This window comes from Tursiops truncatus, chromosome 3, assembly GCF_011762595.2.
Source record: "Tursiops truncatus isolate mTurTru1 chromosome 3, mTurTru1.mat.Y, whole genome shotgun sequence".
Taxonomy (NCBI): Eukaryota; Metazoa; Chordata; class Mammalia; order Artiodactyla; family Delphinidae; genus Tursiops; species Tursiops truncatus.
Window position 1 is genome coordinate 167,162,621 of NC_047036.1, and position 19,036 is coordinate 167,181,656.

Consider the following 19,036-nt stretch of genomic DNA (forward strand, 5'->3'; position numbering starts at 1 on the left):
TCCGACCACCTGCTGCCCCCGCCTGTGCCACAGTGTCCCCATTTGTCCCCTGGGAGAGTGAAGCCTCTCACCCCTGGCTTCCCATCCAGCGAGGTTGGTGGTGAAACCAGGTCCCCCCACTGCTTGAGAAGCCACCATTCATGAAGCCTTCCTTGGGGGATAAGCACGACCCCCTCCACATTCCAGTTTAAATATATGTGCATTTCGACGAGTGGTTTAGCACTGGAATTCCAGAGCCAACTGGCCTGGGTTCAAATCCTGGCTCCACCATGTGCATACTGTGTAACCTTAGGCAGACCACTTAACCTCTCTGTAGCAACTGGCCCCATCTGCAAAAGGCAATCTAGGGGCTTCCCTGGTGGCGCAGTGGTCGAGACATCCCCTGCCGATGCAGGGGACGCGGGTTCGTGCCCCGGGCCGGGAGGATCCCACGTGCCGTGGAGCGGCTGGGCCCGTGAGCCATGGCCGCTGAGCCTGCGTGTCCGGAACCTGTGCTCCGCAACGGGAGAGGCCACAACAGTGAGAGGCCCGCGTACCGCAAAAAAAAAAAAAAAAAAAAAAAGGCAATCTACAAAATGCCTCTGGATTAAATACATAAAATGAATGCATGGAAAGCTTAGGGCAATGCTTGGCATACAGTAGGTGCTCAATGCGTTGCTGAAGGCACTGGGGCCAGGCGCTGAGCTTCAAGCTCCAGGCATCCCAGTCCCCGCAGTCATATGAGGGGGGACCCGTTTTAAACATGAGAAGCCAAGGTTGCAAGATAAGCCTGACGTCGCGCCTCGCACCGCTGGCTCAGCGGGGATTTGAACCTGGGGCTCAGCCTCCAGAGCCCGCGCTGACCCCCCTCACCCTCGAAGGCCCAGGGACGGTTAGAGGTGTCCCCGGGTCACACAGCGGCGGTGCGGGAGGGCAGGCAGGGCCCCTCCCGGCGGTGGCAGCGCCAGCGTCCTGGGCCGCGGCTGGGGGCGGGCAGCGCAGTCCGGGATCTGGGACCGAGCTCCCCGCTGCGGCGCTGTGCGTTTCCATGGCAGCCAGGCTGGAGCCGGCCAGAGCGATTAGGCGTCCAGAGGAGCGGCTGCTAAAAATAGCCCGCGCAGCACCGGGTTCATTAGCCGCTGGGCTTTTGGCTGCCAGGTACCCCCCTCCCGGCTCTCCTTCCTGCTCGAGTCCGGGCGTAGCGAGGCTGCTGGGGGATGTGGTGGGGGAGGGGCGGCCGGTCCTGCATCCCTTCCGGCCTGGACCGGCTACCGGGCTTGGCCCCTCCTGGCCCTCCTCCCTGGGACCTTCGTCAAAGGCAAATCTGATTTCACTCCTCCCCTGCTCTAAATCCTTCCTTGGCTCCCCATTGCCCTTGGCCTGAAGTCCCCAGCCTTTCACCCCCATTGCCTCCCAGGGACTCAAACCCAGCACACCCCGACTCTGAGCCTTTGTTTCTGCTGTTTCCTTCATGTGGGTCACCCTGCCTTCCCCTGTTCATCTTTCAGATCTCAGCTTACACATCACCTCCTCCAGGAAGCCTGAGGCTCCAGCCCAGCTCAGGGGCCTCTTCTGAGCTCCTCCATCACAGCTCTGACACTAACCTGTGAGTGCTGAGAGGGAGAGGATGAGCGTGTTTTGGTCCCGGTATCTGAAATAGGACCTGGCACACAGCAGTTGCCCGGTAAGTGTTTGTGGAATAAATGGGGGAATGAGATTAGCCAGCTCTGATAGAGGCGTTTCCTGGGTGAACAACTCAGTGGGTTCCCACTGTCCTCTCTTCCCAGGCCAGAAGGTCAGTGGTCCATCCTCTCTCACTCTTCTGTTTCCTTTGGACAGGATATCCAGGCTGTGTGACCCAGCCAGGTCACTCACACTCTCTGGTCTCCTTTTTCTTTCTTTCTTTCTTTTCTTTTTTGCGGTACGCGGGCCTCTCACTGCTGTGGCCTCTCCCGCTGCGGAGCACAGGCTCCAGACGCACAGGCTCAGCGGCCATGGCTCACGGGACCAGCCGCTCCGCGGCATGTGGGATCTTCCCGGACCAGGGCATGAGCCCATGTCCCCTGCATCGGCAGGCAGACTCCCAGCCACTGAACCACCAGGGAAGCCCCTGGTCTCCTTTTGCCTTACAAAATTGCCATACACATGGGACTTAGAGGTCAAAAGCTCTGGTGGCGTTGCCATAATTTGGAAGAGAGAGGGAGATAGAAGGGAAGGAGGATGTGGGGGAAGATAGACATCCATGAAAATATCTTGGAATAAAACTAAGTCTATTGGAGAGCCAGTGGGCAGCCTCAGATGGGCAGGATTTCCAGAGCCAAGAAAGACAGTTTTCAGGCTGGCCACAAGGTGGCTCATTTGTTATGGCATAGCTTGGTTGTAGCAAGAGCAGTGAGGCCAAGAGCAGAGTCAGAGGGAAATCGGGAGGAGGAGGGGGAGTGAAGGGCAATTTGCAGCAGAGGAGTGTTAGCAGAGAAGAGAGGAAGTCTGGGGAATGCAATGTGGGTAGTGACAGTGCTCAAAACTTGTGATTATTTGAGATCTATGGAACCATGACTGTGACTTAAAAGAGGAAGCCATGGCTTAAATGATGCCTGTCTGCACAGTCTGGGCATCAGCCCAGGTTGCAGTGGTGGCTCCACAATCACTAGGGATCCAGGCTTCTATTGGTGTTCTACCTCCTCAGCCAAACTTCCATCTTTTGGAACATAATGGCTGCTCTAGCCCCTGCCATCACAGCCACCTTCCAGATGAGGGCAGAGGGGGAAGGGGAGAAGGGGTAGAGGAGGGCCTATCCTTGTCTTCTGAGGTTACAACCTGGAAGTTACATGCATCATTTATGCTCACATCCTATTGTCCATCACATAATCAGATGGTCACATTGAGCTTCAAGGGCAGCTGGGAAATGTAGTCTTTACCTGGGCAGGTTCTATTTCTTTTTATTTATTTATTTATTTATTTTATTTTGGGGGTAGGAGTTTATTAATTAATTAATTAATTTTTGCTGTGTTGGGTCTTCCTTTCTGTGCGAGGGCTTTCTCTAGTTGTGGCAAGTGGGGGCCACTCTTCATCACGGTGCACGGGCCTCTCACTATCGCGGCCTCTCTTGTTGTGGAGCAGAGGCTCCAGATGCGCAGGATCAGTAGTTGTGGCGCACGGGCTTAGTTGCTCCGCGGCATGTGGGATCTTCCCAGACCAGGGCTCGAACCCGTGTCCCCTGCATTAGCAGGCAGATTCTCAACCACTCTGCCACCAGGGAAGCCCTAGGTTCTATTTCTAAAGGAGAAAATAGAGCATGAAATTTGGGGACCAGCCCATAACCTCTTCCACCAAATGGGTTGGGAAGAAGGAGTGAACATTTGTCACTGTTGAGGCAACCCTAGCGGGGAGATGCCCTATGGACAAGGATACCTTCAGGACCCACCCCCTTTCCCTCCCTGCCCTCACCTCCTCCCTCTGTCCCCCTCACTTACTGTGCTCCAGACACACAGATATCGCTGTTCCTCCAACACGCCAGGCACAGTCCTGCCCCAGGGCCTTTGCACGTGCTGTTCCCTCTGCTTGGAATGCTCTTCCCCCAGGTCTCTCCCTCCCTCCCCCCCATTCAGATTTCTGCTTAAATCTCACCTTCTCAGAGGCTTTCCTTGAACATCTTGTTTAAAATTGCAACCTGCCCTCCCTCCTCAATTGTTGTTCCTTCCCAATGCCTTCCCTGCCCTAATTTCCTTTCTAGCACTTAGCACTCTGTAAAGCCCTGTAGACTTTACTGATTTATTTGCTCATTGCCTGTCTCCCTCATTAGGCTTTGAGCTCAACCAGGGCAGAGATTTCTGCCTGTTTCGCTTGCAGCTGCATTCCTGGTGCCTAGGACAGTGCCTGGTGCTCATTCAGGGCTCAGGAAATATTTTGAATGACTACATTGAATAAGTAAAGCAGGCACAATGATTCCCTCTTTTAGAGCTCTGGAAACTGAGGTCTCGAGGAGGAAAGGTGATTCACCCAAGGTCACAAGCTAGTGGGTGGCAAAATACGGTTGTGTCACCTGCCGAGTTTCCGTTTCCTCTCTATCTGACGGACCCTCTTTCTCCAACTTTCCCTTCCACCCGGAGAGTTACCTATAAATTTCAGTTCTGCTCATGTTTCCTGCAGCACATGATTGTTGCTTGCAGCCAGGAGCCCAGGATGACCAGAGGGGCACCCCCATCATTCCAGGCACAGTGCCCGGTCCATTAGCAGCTGTGCCACATTTAATTGCCCACACAAGTACAAAAATATTTGCAAATTAAAAATCACACATAAAATTCTCTCAGCCCCAATTTTAGAGGTGTGGAAAGACTGAGGCACAGGTCGGGGGAAGGGATGGTCCTCGTCACACAGCCAAGAGGCAGCAGAGGAGGGGTCCACCCTCTCTCTTCCTTTCCACTGTGAGATGAGGCTCACTGCCACCTGGGACAGTGCATAGCTGGTCTTGGGATTGAATCCTGCCTTGCACAGCCTTGGACCTCAGTTTTCTCTCCTGGGACATGGGATCCTGATAACTATCCTGGCTATATCCCACTGTGCCCAGAGCCTGACATACAGAATGTGCTCCCACGAGGCAGGAAGTCGAGGGCGTCAGTTAGCCGCTCCAGGCTGCAGGCCGCCCACCCCAGACCCCTTCCACCTTCCCCGCCTCGCTCCCTATTCCCTTGGCCGCCCCGTGCCAGGTTTCTGTTTAGTTTAATAATCTCCTGAAAGTTTAATTGTTGTTTTATTCATCCATGACCTTTCTCTCTCATCTGGAGACATATTATTGCTAATCTACAAATTTCAAGAACCAGATTTATTTGCAAAACCAATTACCTGCCTATGCAAATGACCTCGTTCGGCGCCTGCCTCCGTGGCCAGCTGGCTGGTCCGGGGAGAGGAAGAGCCGCTGTCCGCCCCGTTAGAGCCGCTGCTCAAACACTTGGATGGAAACTTATCTATAATTCCTCTGAGCAGGGCGACCCTCTCGGCCCCGGAGTTAATTAGAATCTCAGTAATGGAGGGAGGCTCTGACCCCACATCTCTCAGCTCTGACCTCCTAAAGGGGCCTCTTGAAGTGGACAGAGCCTCTAATTGCCTTCCCATCTGGCCCTTCCAATGGGAATGATGCCTGTTCATTCATTCATTCATTCACAATCTCACATTGAGTGTCTGGGACTGTTCTAGGCTCTGGAAGCAGAGCAGGGAACAGGGAGCCCAGAAGGAAAGAAGTCCCCATCTTTATAAAGCTAACAGTTGGAGAGAGAGAAAACAGGCAAGATAAATATAAAAAATGTATAGCATGGCACACAGCATGGATCACAATGGAAGAGAAGCAAACAGTGCCAGGGATGGGTGATCAGGGGTCATGGATCCCATTCCCTCTCCCTCCCTTCACTCCAGCCACAAAAACGGAGCTGATTCTTAAAATGCCAAACCTGGTCCTGCCTCAGGGCCCTTGCACTTGCTATTCCTGCTGTCTGGAATGCTTTTGCCAAAACTCTTGGCCAGACTCACACTTCCCCACACAGTCTCAGCTCACATGTCACCTCCTTAGGGAAGCCTTCCCTGCCTACTCCAGAGATAAGGCATCTCCCCGCGACCATTTCTGTCCCCTTTCCCTGCTTTAGCATTCTTACTGCTTCCTGAAATTGGATTAGTCATTGGTGTATTACTCTCTGTCTTACTCTCCTTTTTTTTTTTTTTTTTTGGCTGCGCTGCATGGCGTGAGGGATCTTAATTCCCCGACCAGGGATCAAACCTGTGCCCCCTGCAGTGGAAGCGCGAGTCTTAACCACTGGACCGCCAGGGAAGTCCAAGTCTTACTTTACTTTAATATCAGCACCTTGAGGACAGAGGAACCGTGTCTGTTTTGTTCACAGGTGTATTCTCAGCACCCAGAACAGTGTTTGGGTACTCAATATATATTTGTTGAATGAATGAATGAATGAATGATGCAGGAGCAAGGAGGCCTGCTAATCATGGTGTAGAGGACACATTAACTTCTAGCTGGGGTCATCTTGACCTCAGCACTTTCCCATAGCCTGGTGCAGTGGCTAAAATGTACCCATTTCACAGATGAGACCGTGGAGGCTGCTAGATTAGGTGTGTGGCTTGGCCAGTGAGGGCTGGTGGGGCTGGGATGAGAAAGCAGCTATTGAAGGTCTCCCTCAGCGATCCTCAGGGCCTCTGTGACTGTCCAACGCTAGGAAGGGACATAGCAGTTATTGGTGGAGCCTGGGCGGAAGGTGGGACTCCACGATCCCTGGACCTTAAGTTCTCAATCTGGGCAAAGTGGCTTTGGGATTCCACCACCCCTGGCTTCTCTCTCACCTCTCTGGCTGTGCCTTCTCATCTCCTTTGCCTTCCTGTCCCCTATTTTTTTTTAATTTATTTTTGGCTGCGTTGGGTCTTCGTTGCGCACAGGCTTTCTCTAGGGGACAAGGAAGCCCCTTGTCCCCTATTTTTATCTTTATTTTTTAAAAAAATGTTTTAGCCGCACTGCTCAGCATGTGAGATCTTAGTTCCCCAACCAGGGATGGAAGCAGCACCCCTTTGCAGTGGAAGCGTGGAGTCTTAACCACTGGGCCGCCAGGGAAGTCCCATTTATGTCCCCTATTTTTTTTTTAATAAGTTTCTTTCTTTAAAAAAAAGATTATTTATTTATTTTGGCTGTGTTGGGTCTGGTTGTGCACAGGCCTTCTCTAGTTGCAGCAAGCGGGGGCTACTCTTCGTTGCAGTACGCGGGCTTCTCATTGCGGTGGCTTCTCTTGTTGCAGAGCCCAGGTTCTAGGCACGCGGGCTTCAGTAGTTGTGGCTCGCAGGTTCTAGAGCATAGGCTCAGTAGTTGTGGCACACCTGCTTAGTTGCTCCATGGCATGTGGGATCTTCCCGGACCAGGGCTCAAACCTATGTCCCCTGCATTGGCAGGCGGATTCTTAACCACTGTGCCACCAGGGAAGTCCCTCCTCACCGCTATTTTTTTTCAAATTAATTAATTTATTTTTGGCTGCATTGGGTCTTCGTTGCCGCGTGCGGGCTTTCTCTAGTTGCAGCGAGCAGTGGCTACTCTTCATTGCGGTGCGCGGGCTTCTCATTGTGATGGCTTCTCTTGTTGCTGAGCACAGGCTCTAGGCGCACGGGTTTCAGTAGTTGTGGCACATGGGCTCAGTAGTTGTGGCTCACGGGCTCTAGAGCGCAGGCTCAGTAGTTGTGACGCACCTGCTTCGTTGCTCCATGGCATGTGAGATCTTCCCGGCAGGGCTCAAACCCCTGTCCCCTGCATTGGCAGGCGGATTTTTAACCACTGCGCCACCAGGGAAGTCCCTCCTGTCCCCTGTTTTTGAGTCCTGCCCATCTGCACTGGACAAGCCCCAAGAGCCCTTTCTCTGCGGTCAGCAACTTCCCTCCGACCTACTTCTCATCCAGTGTCCCTACTTCCTGTCCAGGGTCAACTTCACGTGCCCTGCCCTTGAACCAGACACTGGACATCGGCCTCTCCATTGCTTATGCTGTTCCCTCTGCCTGTCACATTCTTCCCCCTGGAAGCCTTTCCATGGCCCCCCCAACCTAATTAGTCTCATCCCCAGCCCCACACCCCTATCCTATATCCCAGGGCAGCCTGGGTATGGCTTCAGGAACTGTCACCATTTCCGTGATGGAGTGGTTTGTTCAACTGTCTGTTAACATTTCTCTTCCCAGCTAGACGCTAATCTCCCCAGCTGAGCAGGGGCCTTGGCTGTCATTTTTATCCCAGTGTCTCCAGGACCCAGCACAGAAAGGAGAGCTCTGCAGGAGCTTAATAAGTGCTTGTTGAGTGGTTGACCTGTGGGTTGGGTGTTGGGTGGGGGAATGGATGGCTGCATGGGTGGGTGGGTGAGTGGGGCATTTAGGTTGGGGGATGGGAGGATGGCTGGCTGGGTGGGTGGGTGGATAGAAGCATAGGTGCGTGGGTGGGGATGAGAAAATCTGTGGATGAATGAATGAACGGTAATGAACCTGGCTTTGATGGGGGTGGGCTGCCCCTGGCAGTGGACCTGGGTGAAACCGCCATCCCAGCCCTGCCAAGTGGCTCTGAGGATTCAGCAGACTGTGTGTTGAGGGGGTACCTAGACACAGACCTCTAGCTCTTTCTGCAGGGCTCAGATTGTCTGGGGGGGCCAGCGGTTTTGGGGGGGACCAGGCTTGCTCGTGAGATTTCATGGCCCCTCTCCAGCCCACACGGCTGCACTCCCACTGCCCAGAGCTAAGCTCGTCCGCCACAGCCCTGCCCCAGCTTCCCCCCTTCACCCCCTCACACTTGATTCAATCCTGGCCGCCCACCGGTTCAATTATCCTGCTGCTGGGGCGGCTGGCAATTTTCTTTCGGGGCTGAGAAGCTGCTTCGGTATCTGTGTATCTGGGTGATTTTGAGCAGCACGGGGACCCAGAGACGGAAACACAGAGACCAAAAAGATAAAAGGAGAGAGATAGAGACAGACAAATTCTGTGTGTGTGAGAGAGAGTCAGTCTGGACCAACCTCACCCCCAGGGCTTTAGGGGAAGGCTTTCCCAGGATTCAAAACAGTGACCATCCTGCAAAGATTCCAGAATTTCTGCTCATGACCTCATGTCACTCCCCCATCCCTCAAAACACACACACACACACACACACTCTAGGGCACAAAACTCAGCCCAGATTTTGCAGAGGACCTTGCTGATGACCAGAACAGCTCAGAGGTGAAGTGGGAGCCTTGGGATGTAGTGAGCTCCTCATCCAGAGAGGAGTCCAAGCAGAGGCTGTGGGCTAGAAGTTCCTTTCAGAGCCCAGATGTGCTCCAGTTGCCCATTTATTCTTTATTGGGTCCTTTCATTTTTTTCTGAGCATTTGCTTGGTGCCGGGGGCTGGGCTGGAGGGAGCCGGGGGACAGAGGGAGGGGACGGGGCAGGTCGTGCAGGGCCTTGTGGCCCACGGGGAGGACTTGGGCTTTAACCCGAGGGAGGTGGGAGCCCTGGAGGGCTGTGGGCAGAGGGGGGATAGGACCTGCCTCAGGTTTGGGTGGCTATGACGGAGTACGTTGCCTCTGTCTGGCTGTGTGACCTTGGACAGGTTCCCCCTTCTCTGTCTTCTTGAGCCCCTTCCTCTGCACGAAGGTGATGGATGGGGCCGTTTTCAAGCACCTTCCTGGCCCCAACACCTTGGCCCCATCTTCCGAGCAGGCTCAGCCTTCCTTGATGACTCCAGCGCCCTGTATCACGGGTAATTATCTGTAAGCGCCAACCCTCCCGAGGGCTTCGCAGACAATAATGAAATCACCTAATCTTGTGATCGGAGACTTACCAGGGATGTCCTCACCAGCCAGCACCTCTCCCCAGGGAGGGATTCCCACGGCTCCCGCAAGGAAAAAAAACTTCCTTCTCATTTGGCCTCCCCGCCGCCCCCCTAGAAGCTTAAGCAAACTCAACCACTCCCTGGAGAGGGATTGCGTAGGACTGTCTTATGCATTCGGGTTCCGTTGGAGTTTCTTATGTTCTGGCCACGCGTCCTCCTTACTGTGTGGTTCTGGGCAACTCCCCACCCTCTCTGGGTCTCAGTTTCTCTAAACTGGCTCCTGATACTTCTAAGCCTACCGTGAGGGGCTGCAGGGTGACAGACACAGGATGGGGTCCCAAAGGTTTTGAGGGACAAAACCTTTACCTCTGCCCCCCACCCTGATTTTTCAATTGTGGCCAGACATCCCTGACATAAAATTTACCATCTGAACCATGGTTAAGTGTGCAACTGAGTGGCTTTACATAATTCACATTGCTGTGCAGTCACCACCACCATCCAGCCACCGAAATGTGTTTTTGTTTTGATCACCCCAAACAGAAACTCTGTATCCATTACTCTTGCTTTTTAATCTTAAAGTATCTTGGCGATCCTTCCATGGGAGTCCTCATTCTTTTGTACAGTTGCGTAGGACTTCGTGGTGTGGAAGGATCATCGTTCCATCCTTTATTTACTTCTTTCACTTTTTCTAAGGTTTATACATGGGTCTAATTCTAGAGTTTCTGCCCTTGATCACCGAGCTATTCAGCTGAGGACTCTTGCCTTTTGGGGTGATATTAACTATATTTAGCTACAGGTATGGCTGTGGCATTGACCAATGAGAATGGACTTGCTGGGGCCAGGTCTCAGCAGTGCTGTCAGTGGCCAGATCTTGGAGGAGGTCCAGGGGACTTAGGGATGGGTCAGGGGAGTGGTCAGGAGATATCACCTATTTACCGAGTGTTTCTGGACAGTGACAAGTTCAAGGTCACAGCCAAGTTTGGAACACTGCTTGTGTTGTTCCCGGTCTGCCAGTGCTGGGGTCTGAGGCTTCCCGGAGCCAGTTCTGTCATCCTCCACCTCGCATGGATTCTTCTTCTCCTTCTCTTTCTTCTTTAACATAATAGACTTTATTTTTTTGGCTGTACCACATGGCATGCAGAATCTCAGTTCCCTGACCAGGGATCGAACCCGTGTCCCCTGCAGTGGAAACACGGAGTCTCGACTACTGGACCACCAGGAAGTCCCTCTTCCTTCGTCTTGAGAGGGTCTGGGGTGTTGGAAAGAAAAGACCAACAGATCCTTAGGGAATCTCTGTAGCAAGCGCCTCGGACTAGGATGGCAGGGAGGGGTCCCATTTAGGGCAGCCAAAGGGTCCTGAGAGCCCCTGGCCAGCCCCTGGTCCAGCCTGCAAGCCTGGAAGAGCATCCCCTCCCTCCTGAGCCTCCCTGGGAAGGTGGATGGAAAAGGAGGGTATTGTGATGCCTGGTGAAGTGGAACTTCACATGTTTTAATCAGGAGAAGCTGCCAGCCACATTTTCTTTGTAGAGTCGAGACAGCTAAGCTCTGTGAAGTAGAACTTCTTTATTTAGGGAGAGTCAGTTGAATGGTTCCTCCTAGTTTTATTCGTATTTAAGTGGATGCCCATCGTCATGGGGGAATGGTGATGATGATGCTGTAGCAGATTGGATCTGTGAAACCAGCCCCCAATCTAATGGCTGAAAGCACTAAGTATTTATTTTGGTTCACGAGTCTGCAGATTAGCTAGGTGATTCTTCTAATCTCAACCAGGCTCATTCCTGCCTCTGCACTCAACTTGGGGTTGCAGGCAGCTCTGCAAGTCTTGGCTGGGTTCCCTCGTTTGGGGGTCCGCTGGCCGTTGGATGGGACAACTGGGCTTTCTTCCATGGATTTCTTCCATGAAGAGCAGGGATGCTCTTCTGGCAGACCAGCCTGGGGTTATTTGCATGGCAGCTGGGCTCTAGGAGAGTGAGCAGAAGCCTGCAAGGCCTCTTGAACTTGGAAACAGACCCTGCTCCAGGTTCCGGTCAAACCTGGAGATGACTGTGGCCTCAGCTGACATCTTGCAGGGAAGGAACCCTGGAGTACAGGGCCAGCTAAGCTGTGCCTGGACTCTTGACCCTCAGAAACTGTGAAATAATAAAGGAGTGTTGGTTTACTCTGCTGCATTTGTGGCAACTTGTTATGCAGCAATAGCTGACTGATACATCTCTCCCCAAACTCCTCGATGTGCAGAGTGGGCCAGTGGCAATGAGGTGGAGCTATTTTTTTTTTTTTTTTTTTTTTACTTTGGCCATGCAGCTTGGCTTGCGGTATTTTAGTTCCCCGAGCAGGGATCGAACCCAGGTGCACAGCAGTGAAAGCACCGAGTCCTAACCACTGGACCACCAGGGAATTCCTGAGGTGGAATTCTTGGGAGCGATGGGATTGATGTTCCTTTTCCTTCCCTTCTGTGGTTCACTCTGATGGGTTGAGGTGGCCCCGAGGGAGATGTAAAGGCAGAAAAGGATACTCAGTGGTGTCCCAGTGGGAACTTAGTTATAACGGAAGTGGGAGGGGGGTTGGGGGAAGAAGCTGGTTGGTTCTAATACAGAGTGTGATGGGGGCTGGAGGTCCAGCTTCATTCATTTCCCCTGTCCTGGTGTGTCTGGTGTGTCATTTCCCCTGTCCAAGTGTCTAGCTTGGAGATTGAGGCCTGAACGGATTCATGAGTGTAAGCCATTCGGCTCTAACCTTGGGGACCCAAATTGGGGTTCCACTGGGGACCGTGCAAGGATCTGTCTGGCTTAGGACACGCAAGGGAAAAACAGACAAGGCTGTGCAAGACCGTTGTTCAACAATGACACCTTATGGCAGTCACAGAAGTAACAGCGGGAATGGCCCCATGCATCCCGTCCCCTGCTCCTCTGTCTAGTGTTTGAGAGAGTCCCTTTGGACTGATAAGGGGCTCGAGGGTCTTGGAAAATTTAAGGGAAATGTAAAGGTTCAGTCAGTGGGAACATAGAGATTCATGGGAAGAATGAAGGAAAACTGGCTTCAGTTAGACCATTTTTGGCTTTTTAGCGTCTTCTGCATCCTTTCTTCTTCTGGAACAGTGCCTTGGATTTTCCTGTGGGGGGGGCCTCCCCTGTCTTGCTTTTGGTTCATGAAGTTCAGGCAGGGCTCCGTGGAGGGAGGCTGTGACCCAGTGCAGCAGCCCCATGGATATCCTCTTGGGCTCACTTCATGCAAAGCCTACTTCCTGTGAACACCTGAAACCGTTTCTCTGAAGGTATTTTTTAAGACTGTTGGAGCTCACTTAGCCACAGGCAGGCCAAGCCAGAAGACAGGAGAGTTATTGCAGCCCTCAGCCTTTACAGATGGGAAGTTGGTGGATAAATACTGCAGCTCCCTTTTGCTTCTGTTGAGAAAACTCCAAGGCATGCTCTACACAGTGTCCTAGAGGCCCCCAGTGGGTCACAGTGGCCTACACAGTAATCCCCCCATCCTTGCCTCAGGGTCTCTTTCTGGGGGAGCCCAATCAAAAACACCCAGGGCTGGCCAATCAGGATTCTGAACCTCTGGCTTCAGTGATTGGCTCAGGGCCACCCACCATGACCCAAGTTAGCCCAATCAGAGTGAACTCCTGAACCATTAGCTGGATTTAGGGGGACAAATGATACTCTTTTCCTCAGGGGTTGCTGAGCTTATAGGAACCTGGTCTTCTTAGGAGCTCTCTGGTCACCATGTGGGAAGCACCTCCGTGTGAATGGAACTAATAGGAAAGCAGATGATCTTGTCATGATTTGAGCACCTGGATCAAACTGTGCCTGAAGCTATATATTTTGTTATATATTGGCTTTTTGCTTAAGCCAATCCAAATCAAGTGTTTGTTTGTTTTGTTTTGTCATTTTCAGACCAAAGAGCCCTAACTATTGGAGACATGGGCAGTGTATGAGTTTTCTGGGGCCGCCATAACAAAGTACCACAGACTGGGGGACTTCAACAACAGAAATTTATTTTCTCACACTTCTGGAGGCTGGAGACAAGTCTGAGACAAGGTGTTGGCAGGATTGGTTTCTTCTCCTTGGCTTGCAGACGGCTGTCTTCTCCCTGTGTCCTTACATGCTCTCCCTCTGTGTGTGTCTGTGTCCTAATCTCTTCTTATAAGGACACCAGTCATATTGGTTTAGGGGCTGCCCTAATGACCTCATTTTAACTTAATTACCTGTTTAAAGACCCTGTCTCCAAATACAGTCACATTCTGAGGTCCTGGGGGCAACTGCAGAACTGCTTTGGCTGGAGCCAGACTGCCTGGGTTCAAATCCCAGCCCTGGAACTTGCCTGTCCTGTGGCTCTGGGCAAGTTAGTAACCCTCTCTGTGCCTTGGTTTCCCCTTATGAGCACCCATGTGTTTATCTTCTTCCTCCACCTCAGGTGCCTGAATCACTGCCCAGTCCCAGGCACCCCAGTGGGGGGATGAGGGAAGCCTGATGGGCTCTGCTTTGGAGGTTAGGTCTTTAGACCCACCCTGACCTGCTGCTGGGCTCATCGCCCTAAAAATCATAGCTGGACTGATGCTCTCACCATCCTGCTGGAGAACTTTCTATGGCTCCCTATTACCTGTAGCAAAGTCCCAACTCTTTCGTCCACCCACCAGATCTTCCCTCTCCCTTCTGCCAGTCCCTCCAAATTCTCCTCATATTTTAAGGCCCAAATCAAATGTTGCCCCTTCCAGGAAGCCTTCCCAGACTACCTTGAAATCTCCTCTGGCCTCACACAGGATTTATCTACTGTCAATATCCAAAGTGCTTGTCATAGTTAACATAACCCTCACGTCAGTCCTACAGTGTAGATTCTTTTTCTCAAACCCATTTTGCAGACAAGGAAACTGAGGCTAGCAAGATGAATTAGCTGGCCCAGCATTAGAGGAGGAGCTGAAGTGGGGACCTGGTCCGCGGACCCCATGACTTGTGCCCCTACCCTCTACTCTCTCTCCGACTGGTGAATCCTGCCTCTGAGCGTTTCCATGATGGGGGGCTGCCCTTCCTTCCCTGGGTGGTCTTGGAACGATGCCTCCCCCAGGATGCAGGAAGCTGGGCAGAGACCGGGAGAGGGAGAGACAGAGGGCGCCAGCGTGGAGGTAGGAGGGTGGCAGCCAGCGAGAGGGATGGGGGGAGATGGATCATCCCCAGAGCCGTGGGCCTCCGTGGCCACGTGGCTGGTGGCTTTTGCGGAGGCATGTCACGTTGCAGACTCAGCACTTGGCTTGCTTCCCCCCTGACTGCTGCTGCCCCAGCCTCTGCCAGGAAGAGAAAGGGCTTCGTGAGCCCCTGGTGCTGCCAGAAAACCCTAGCTGGGTCCTCTGTGGCCTCTGTTAGGCAATAGCTTTCTCCCCAGAGGTGGGGACGACAGTGGTCTGTAGCCAGGAGGACTGGGGCTTACGTTCTGGCTTTGCCACCCATTGGGTGACCTTGGACTGCCCTTCAATCTCCCTGTGCCTCTGTGCTCAGCTTTGTAACTCCCTTCTCTAGAGGGTCAGCGTGAACCCTGTAGGCTGGTGCAGGCATAGCGGGCACTCACCGAATGATGACCCTAATAATAGCAATGACGGACCACAGCTGTGGTTACAAACAGCCTCGTTGAAGGAGGCACGGGCTTGGCAATCACACACGCCTGGGTTCAAATTCCAGTTTTTGGAATTTAGGAGCCTTAAGGGGACCGTGGGCAAGCTGTTCAATCTCCGGGGGCCTCAGTGTTCTGATCTGGGCAATGGGTACCGTGGTGTTTTCTCCTCCGTGGAGGCTGTGAAGAAGATTGGGGAGGCCCAGGAGGGTGAAATTTGTAATTCCCACAACTCAGCAAATCCCTGTCGCATGGCAAAGAGGAATTAAGGTTGTCGATGGCATGAAGGTTGCTGGTCTTCCTTTAAGAGACTTTAAGCGAGAGAGGGTCCAGGTGGGCCCAATGTAAGCCTTAAATATGGAAGAGGGAGGCAGGAAGGGGAGAAGCAGAGAGAGGCAGTGTGAGAAGGACTTGACCTGCCACTGCTGGCCGTGAAGGTGGCGTAAGGGGCCAGGAGTCAAGGAATGCAGGGAGCCTCTTGAAGCTGGAAAACGCAAGACGTGGGTTCTCCCTTCTAGCAGGAACCAGCCCTGGCGACACCTTGATTTTAGCCCAGTGAGACCCGCGTGGGACTTCTGACCTACAGAACTGTAAGATAATACATTTGTGTTCTTTTACTGTGTTTCATTAAGTTTGTGGTAACTGGATAAATTACAGCAGCCGGAGAAAACTAATACAGGTGGTCACTGGCATTGGCAGAGGTAGAGGGTCAGGGGTATGTCCATTGTTCCCTGCCTCCTAACATCCATCCTCCTGGCCTTCCTCACACAGGTTGCTAGATTCTGGGAGAGGTGGAATGGCACTCTGTTAAAGACTCCATTTCCCAGACTCCCTCGCAGCTAGCTAGCTAGGTGTGGCCATGTGACTGAGTCCTGGCCAATGAGACTTGGGGAGGGGCTTCTTGGAAGGCTCTGTATAGGAGACAGTGCACTGGAGAAAGCCTCCTTTGTCCTTCCACGCTTCTTCCTTCCTGCTGCTGGAACAAGGGTGTGATGGTTGGTGCTTTGGCAAGCATTTTGGACCATGAGGAGCAACATGGTAGATATCCTGAGGAAGACACAGGACTCTGTTCTTAAATAACTGAATCATCCTTGGATGAAGAAGTCATCCATTTATTTAACAAGCATTTAATGAGCACCCTCTGTGTGCCATGGGGAACGTGTGAACACAACAGATAAAAATTCCTGTCCTTGGGGAGCTGACATTTGGAGGAAGAGGGAGCAGAAAATATTCTCAGGAAATGATTAGTACTAGGGAGAAAAATAAAGGAGGGTATTAAAAGCGAGCACAGGGATTGATCAGTGAAGGCTCTTGGAAGAGGTACCTTTTGAGTAAAGATCTTAATGATTCATTGTATAAGATGAAAAATGGTTCCTAATGTTGGACTAAGTTAAGTTGGCTTTTCCTGTTACTTGCAGCCAAAAGCGTTGACACCACTGTTATTTCTTTGAGTTCTCGCCGTATCCGCGGGGTGGGAAAGTCCTATGATGATCCTGTTTTACAGATTAGGAGATTGAGGCTAGGAGGGGGAGGTGATACACCCAAGATCACATGGCAAATAAGAGGGAGAGCCAGGATTTGAACCCTGAGGTGGGGTGGGTAGCTGGGAGCCGTGGAAGGTCTGAAGCTGGGATTAATGAATTGACATCAGGTGGGAGTAGGAAGATGTATGAAAAGACATATCCAACCTCCACACCTTTGCTTCTGCAGTCTCCCCTGCCTGGGATGCCTTCTCTTTCCAATCCCAGCAGCAAGCACACCTCCTCCAGGAAGTCCCCCTGGCCCTCACTGTCCCCGTGGCCCCATCATGCCCTGCAGCTGAGAGCTTAGAGGGTTTGGGGACAGTCTCAGGTCCCTTCCCCTTTCCCAGCTGCTGTGCCATCCCTCTGGAAAAAAATGATTACATTCCAGCCTGACCTTCTCCCTGTCGGTGGGGCCATCACCATGTCAGTCACACGACTCAGAGGGGGGAAAATTATTTTATCTTTAATGATACTTAAAACTGCTCAACAGAGCTGTCACGGAGACTGGGCACAGGCAGCTGCCGGCCCCTGAGCTCCGGATCCTGTATCCCTCCGGCTCCTGCTTTGCTCTCTCCTCCCCTTACAGAAACTGCTAGGACCTGTTGATTTGCAGACTTAATTCCCACCCTCTGGGTCCACCCCATCTCCAAATGGGGTGCACCCCTCTCTCTGTCACTGTCTTCTTTGTCTCTCTGCCTTGACTCTTTCTGTCTCTGACTCCCTCTATTGCTATCTCTCTCTTTGTCTCTCTGTCTCTCTCTGTCTCTTTCTGTCTTTATTAGTTCATGGGGAGACCGAAGTTACCCCTCCTGTGTATTGGGTGCTCACCCAGTGTGGTCAACCACAAATCACTTTCTCCTTCCCAGCACCCTATGATGGAGACCCCATGATCACGCCCATTTTCCTGTGCTGGAGACTGACGCCCAGAGAGACCAAGCTCTTTTCAAGGTCACACAGCAATAACAAGGCAGACCTGCTACCAGGATAACCTATCACTGCCTAGAAAGAAAATCTGTTGTCCTTTCCCTCTGAAAGCAATGTGGGATCTCGGAAGCCTTGCAAGGCTCAGACCTCAGGGTTGGGTTTGAATCTTAAGTCAGCCACCACGTGATCTCGGGCAGACACTGAATATCCTCTTGCCTCAAAATCTCCTCATCATGTGAACGGGCCCATATTTTTTTCCTTTTTTTAAATTGAAGTATAGTTGATTTACAACGTTGTGTTAGTTTCTGGTGTACGAAAAAGTGATTTATTTATATATATATATATACTTTTTCATATTCTTTTCCATTATTGTTTATTACAAGATATCAAATATAGCTTGCTGTGCTATACAGTAGGACCTTGTTGTTTATCTGCTTTATGTATGGTAGTGTGTATCTGTTAATCCCATACTCCTAATTTATCCCTCCCCCCCCTTTCCCCCTTTGGTAACCATAAGTTTGTTTTCTATGTCTGTGAGTCTATTTCTGTTTGGTAAATAAGTTCATTTATATCATTTTTTTAGATTCCACATGGAAGTGACATCATATGGTATTTGTCTCTGGTTTACTTCACTCAGTATGATAATCTCTAGGTGCATCCATGTTGCTGCAAATGGCATTATTTCATTCCTTTTATGGCTGAGTAATATTCCATGGTATACATGCACCCCATCTTCTTTATCCATTCATCTGTCGGTGGACATTTAGGTTGTTTCCATGTCTTGGCTGTTGTGAACAGTGCTGCTATGAACACTGGGGCGCACGTATCTTTTCGACCCTGTGGGGGTCTTGAGAGTTGGGGTCTTGAATGTCACCATAGGTTTGTCAGATAAAATACAAAACTCCCAGTTAAACTGGAATTGCAGATGATACTTATACTAATACTTATACTAATTCTCTAGTATAAGTATATCCCAGCTCCGGCATGGGATATACTTATGCTAAAATTCACTTGCTGTTGGTCTGAAACTCAGATTTCACTGGGCCTCTTGTCTTTTTACTGGCCAAATGTGGTAGTCTTAGCACAGGGCTCTGGAGGAAGAGAAGGTTCTGGACATTGTGGGGCAGATTCATTTACATACACAGTGCCAGGCTCTCATGGCCGCCGTATATACTACTAAGGAAGTCTCCGAACACAGAACACGCTGAGAGATTTGTGGGCAATATGGCGCACGTCCCTCTGCTGGAGCCAGGGCCCGCCTCGGTCATTCGGAAATGGTGGCGTCCATCGGGGCTTGAATATCTCAGGCAAAGCTGAGCAGAAACCCCAAACTTCAAGATGTGGCAAGGAACGCTGTCAGACTCAGGCCACCGTCTCCCCGTTCCATCCTCCTACTGGACCCGCCAGCCACCCTATCACGGCCCATCCCCAAGGCCGGTGGCCCTCCACTCAAGGTGTCAATATCTCCCATTCTAAACTTCACCCCAGAAATCAATTAGGGCCCTGGACAAGTTGATTATAAATCAGCTATATTCATCATTGTTATGTCTTTAATAAATCAAAGCTGCACATGTCGCCAGCAAAATGGAGCTGTCCTCCGGGGGTCGTCGATTCCCCGGGGGAGCACAGGCCCGCGTTCACATTCTCTCATCCTCCACCCAATCCGGAGAGGCTGCCGGCCGGCCAGGGA

At 51.7% G+C, this 19,036-nt stretch overlaps 1 protein-coding gene across 2 annotated transcripts in view; it reads left to right on the forward strand.

Moving 5' to 3' along the window:
- Positions 1–19,036, forward strand: part of LOC117311799 (ubiquitin domain-containing protein TINCR) — a 60,919-nt gene that overhangs the window by 15,671 nt on the left and 26,212 nt on the right. The window contains exon 3 of one of the 2 annotated variants that reach the window (XM_073803386.1): positions 1,488–1,663. The exons of the other annotated variant lie outside the window; for it this stretch is intronic. The gene's annotated coding sequence lies outside the window, so the exon portion shown is untranslated. The remainder of the gene's footprint in view (positions 1–1,487; positions 1,664–19,036) is intronic. 2 annotated transcript variants of the gene reach the window in all.